The sequence below is a fragment of the Athene cunicularia genome (genome assembly GCF_003259725.1).
Source record: "Athene cunicularia isolate RWA chromosome 9 unlocalized genomic scaffold, athCun1 chr9_part1, whole genome shotgun sequence".
NCBI classification, from domain to species: domain Eukaryota; kingdom Metazoa; phylum Chordata; class Aves; order Strigiformes; family Strigidae; genus Athene; species Athene cunicularia.
In genome coordinates, this window is record NW_020799110.1 from 16190171 (window position 1) to 16195401 (window position 5231).

Here is a 5231-nt window from a genome sequence, read left to right on the forward strand (position 1 = left end):
AGTATATTCTAAAAACATTTCAAATAGAACTAAATTTACTTAGTTTTCTAAGTAACTTATTCAAATTTACTTACTTAAATGTATTTTGACATTCCTACTGGTATCAAATACAACATAGCTCTATTAAAACAGAATTGCTTTATTCTGTCTGGTACTTATTTGTATAAAGAATATTTCTTCTTCTCCTGCTGGTTTCCTTTTCCAGAGGAAACAACTCATTTCTTACCATGAGACCAATGAACAATATATTCTGTTCAGAAAATTTGTGAAGAGATAATATAAGGGTGCTTTGAACACATTGAAAACATAAGTTTTTCAACTTTCAAGATGCGTTGCAGATCTCTCTACAGGAATGTAAATTCCTTATCAATGCTCAACTTGCTACCAAGTGGGGCTTTGACAGGCCCTACAAAGACTCTAATCTCTTTACTGACAACAGATGGCAATGTTTTCCTCTCTTTAGAAGATATTGATAACACTGGAAATGGTTTAAGACAGAATTCAGATTTTATAGCCTTCTATTCTCTGACTGTTCATACAGCAATTATCCATGAACTACGCCTCATCACTTAGACATGAGATATCAGTTCATAGAATAGAAACTTTATCCATGTTGGTCATAACTTGCTTCTCATCCACTTCTTTGTTAAAACTCCTTAGCCATTTGTAATATTTGCAAATTACACTGTGAAGCTCAAATTCCCTAAGACTTGAAAGCAAGGGCAAAAAGATCACAAACAGGACAGATGCATGCTTTAGTATCTGCACAAACAATACGACAAACGGGCTACCAAAATGGGAAGGAATTTGTGAAATAGAAATTAGAAAAGGTTCCTGACTTCCTAAAGGAACGGCAAATTAAAAGCCATACTTGCCTAGTAGTCAGGCAGTGAATAACCCTGCAGGAGCAGTCCTCAGTACTTCAGAATCCCAAGTTCACTGTTAATAATGTATACCAAATATCATGGCTAAACCAACATATTTAAGTCTAGGTTTTCTTCAAGTTGACCTATTTGATCATACTCACCAACTAAAAATTATATTGGCCAAGAAATTTCTAAAGTTTATGAAACAGAGTTCTATTTTTATAACATTATGTATGCCATAATACACAGCTTAATGAATTCACTGTCCTGGATAGTGTAATGAAATATTTAAATACAGTGAATACTATTCTGTTTCACTAATACTTCATTTGTATAATGAATATATTAGTTTTCGTTATTTTTTAACAATGGAATAAATGAAGGTAAATGTAAATGTTATAGGGTATTAAAATTTTGTCTCTGTATTTGAATGTGTGATTTAGTAATCAGGATAAAGGACCTCTCATCATAATGTGACATGAAACAGACATAACCTGTTTCAAATCCTCTTAGAGGTACAAAAATCTAGCTTTAACTGGGGATGAGAAAGAAAACATAGCCGTTTAAAAAGGACAGAAATGTTACCAAATTAAGTCAGCCCCAGTTAACTGCACATATTAGAGCCCAAAGGGGTTTGATACTTTACAGGTTAAAGCATTATTGCATGGTTTATTATATGTAGAGAGAAAAATATGTAAGGGATAAAAAGGATAAAAAGCTTGTAGCACAAATTCTGCATTCCTGTACTATCTCCAGGGGTCCTTAATCCACCAAAAGCATTTTTTTCCATTTGAACTGCTAATCTCGTAAAATACAGGGGGAGAAGAGAGAAGGGTGTTGCATCCTCAGTACGAATTATTTTTCATTCACTTTGCTGTGCTGAAAATGTGGCCTGCTTTCTCATGTTTGTTTTTATAGTGCCTGAAAGTAGCTTCTGTACTTGGATTTCACACTAGCAAATTACAGATTGCTGTTGACATTTCCTTTCATTTCCCTGATCTCCATTTAAATAAGCTTGTATTTTTAAAAATTTTTAAGAGAAATATACATGTCAAGATATCATAATTAAAGGGCTTCTTTGACATTTTCTCATCTGCTTCATCTAACATAATGATATATAATGAAATACACACATCCAATACACAAGTAACTAATTCAGCAGAATTTACTAATTTCAGAGTCTACCTATTACTATTCTCTTTTAAATGTTAATTTTATCCAAAACAATAGCAGCTTCATCATGGGAATTCAAAGATTACTTTAAATTTGGCATCTTTTTTCTAGTAAAAATTCCAACATTTAGCACTAATATGTCCAGACTCAGCATCAGCAGCAGGCAATGGGACTCACTGAAAGCCCTGGGCCAGATATGATAATTCAGATATTTTAAAAGCTTATTATCTTTCTAAAAATGAAAATAATTTATCATTTTCTTACGATTTAACATTAGTAGTTGCAAAGGAAAAGTTTCAGTGGGTTTTGTTTGTTTATAATTACCTTTGGTATCTCTAAATATCTAGTTTTCAGACTCTATTAATCTTTTTGACGACTTGTAATTCCATGATTAGTCTGTATGACCAGAGACTGCTTTGCACACATTTGCTTGCATTTAGTTCAGTAGTCTTTATGAAAAGTTTACAGGCTTTTGATTTCATAGTTTTAACTCAGTCACCCAAACAAGGTACTTTGAAAAGACACCCATATTTGCATACCCCTGTTCCATTCTTATTTTAAAGCTCAGCAGTGCAATTTATATACTAGGAACGACAGCAGCAACAGAAAAAAAAACTAGAAGTCTGTTGATATTTTCTTGTGGCATCCATAGTTTTGTGTGCTATTTCAACAAGTCCCATGAGATAAACAATCAGGCTGAGGCAATATTTCAACTCAAAGTCTTCAATAGCAATACAGGGTTTTAAAGTAACCTCAGAAGTCAAATAAATAACATTTTTCACCAAGATATTAAAAGTATGGTTTTGGGACTATGAGAGCAGACTCGCTTAAAAAGAAGTGCAAATAGAGTAAGAAATGAGGCAGGGAAGGAACGAAATAAAGAATTCTGCACCATTATTAACTATATCCTTGACAACACCAAAGTACACAACCTCATTCTGCATGTCCTAAATTATTGCAGAAGTTGCCTTGAATGCTGGTTTTTGAGAGAAATTCTTGGGTAACATTTAAGTTCCTGAAGTGTTATCACAGCCCAAAACAAGCTGCCCACTTTTCCCTGCTACTGAAAAGGTTTCTGTATGATCAGATACAGTGAAACAGTCTCCATTAAATTGCTACTCATTAAATACTATTAATGAATTTTTTTATGTGAATGAGAACTCACTGCCAATAAAGCATTTTGGTTGTTGGTATTTAGAGAGATGATCAGTTTCTCTATATGCTGTGAGAAAAGTATCCTTCCTTATTTGAAAGAACATGCAAAAAGAATGAGATTAGTTAACAATACCAAGTTAATGTTATTGAACTTCTATATGCATCTGCAAATAAGATAAATCTAGTTCTGAATAACACAAAGATGTAAATGTCAGACACGAGATTAAGACTTTTATGTATGTATCAAAGATTTACTAGCTGATGCTAGACAAATTTTCAGTTGTTACTCTTCTTCCAAATTCCACCAAGTACTCAATTTTATTGGTATATGAAATGTGTGTTTTTATTAAAGCAGGTCTGTTACTGAATAAAACTATAAACACGTCCATTGACTGCAAGATGAGCTAGTGCTAGACAGGTATTGCTGCTTATTTTTTTTTATGCTCATGTTATTGAGTATACCATTCGACAGTTTTAATGAACTCTGAAGAGAGGGCAAGATCATAACTTGGAAGATATAAAAGTTTATGGTACTTTATCAAAGTGCAAAGAAAACCTAATTGTGTTTAAATGAGATTTAGCAAAGAAACCAACTATTCCACCTAAATTATTTTTTCTTTGATTAGCACACAGTCTTAAGGGGTTACTACATCAATGCTGATTGACAAAACATAACAATGGAAGTTTTCAATATAGAAACGGATGCATCAAACCACATAAAAATTTCTTTATAAATTTTTTTACAGATCCCAAAACCTGAAAGTCACAGAATGTAATAAAAACTTTTGTAATAGAACCCCAAACACACACAATCTTACAAGGAGCTGAAAATAGTGTTGAATGGGAAACTATTTTTCCGTGTTGAAAAAAATTGTTATATATTAAAAATTTTTTTCCCCTCTGCATTAGGATGAAACCAAGACACTTCCAAACTCTACACAGCAAAAGATCTACTCCAGGCTTAAAGCACCAAATGTTTAATGCCTGAAATGAAATCCCTGTGCTGCCATTATCCAATATCTGAAAGAAGTGTGCTAACAGCCATGACTTTGGCTTTCCAGGTATGAATAACTCCCAGTGGAGTGGCTTTGTTGCATATAGATAGATAAGAAAATGAGCATGTGCTCATGTGATCAACGTTCACCACATCTCCTATGAATGTTAGCTATGGAGTAAGGCTTTGTGCTGGATGAAATTTTAATTTACCCAATGGGAAAGCACAACTGGCCATATTCATGAGCCTGGAGGCCAGCAAGTCAACATAAGATGTATACTGAAAGATTATGCAGCATCAGACAGCACTTCGCAACACAAGTTTCAGTGAAGAAAGATGTCTCCCTGAATCAAACCACAACTTCATTATAGACATAAGACTAAGCCAAAAAGTTTTCAAAACTGAATGCTACTGAGGAGTGTACATGTTTCACAAATGAACGTTTTCCTTGCAAATTATCTGTCTAATCGGAATCATTTCTGGTTAAGTTCCAGTTTAGGTACCTTGACAGTCCAGACGAAAAAAAACAAACAAACAGCTTTTTGCATCAAGTGCTGTTTTTCATGGTACATAACTCCCTTCAATTTAAGGGCTAAACGAAGGCAATGCAACTTTTTGAGTCTCACAACAGTTGAACAAAACACATTTTTTTCATAGTAGCCAAGGCAGGTTGACTATCCTTACTGTAGGAAGGGAAGATCAATAGTGAAAAAAATATCCTTCTGCTTACAGGGTCAGTAAGTGTGCCAGAGATAGTCACCTCTTTAAAACTGCTTCTTCAGTAATTCCCCACTTCTCAAGAATTTTACTACTGAATTTACAAACCATGTGACCGAGTATGTTTAAAATTAATTTTAGAACTACCATAGATAATATGTGAGTGATAAGGTAGCCCTATCTTACCTAAGTTGACTAATTTATATACTTATTTTGCTACAAGAAGCAACATTATTACTGTGAAATAATGATAAGTCTTAAACTCATTCTGTATTGATCAGAGATGGATACCGTCCCGTGTTGTGTGTGTGTCCCCCCCCCCCCCC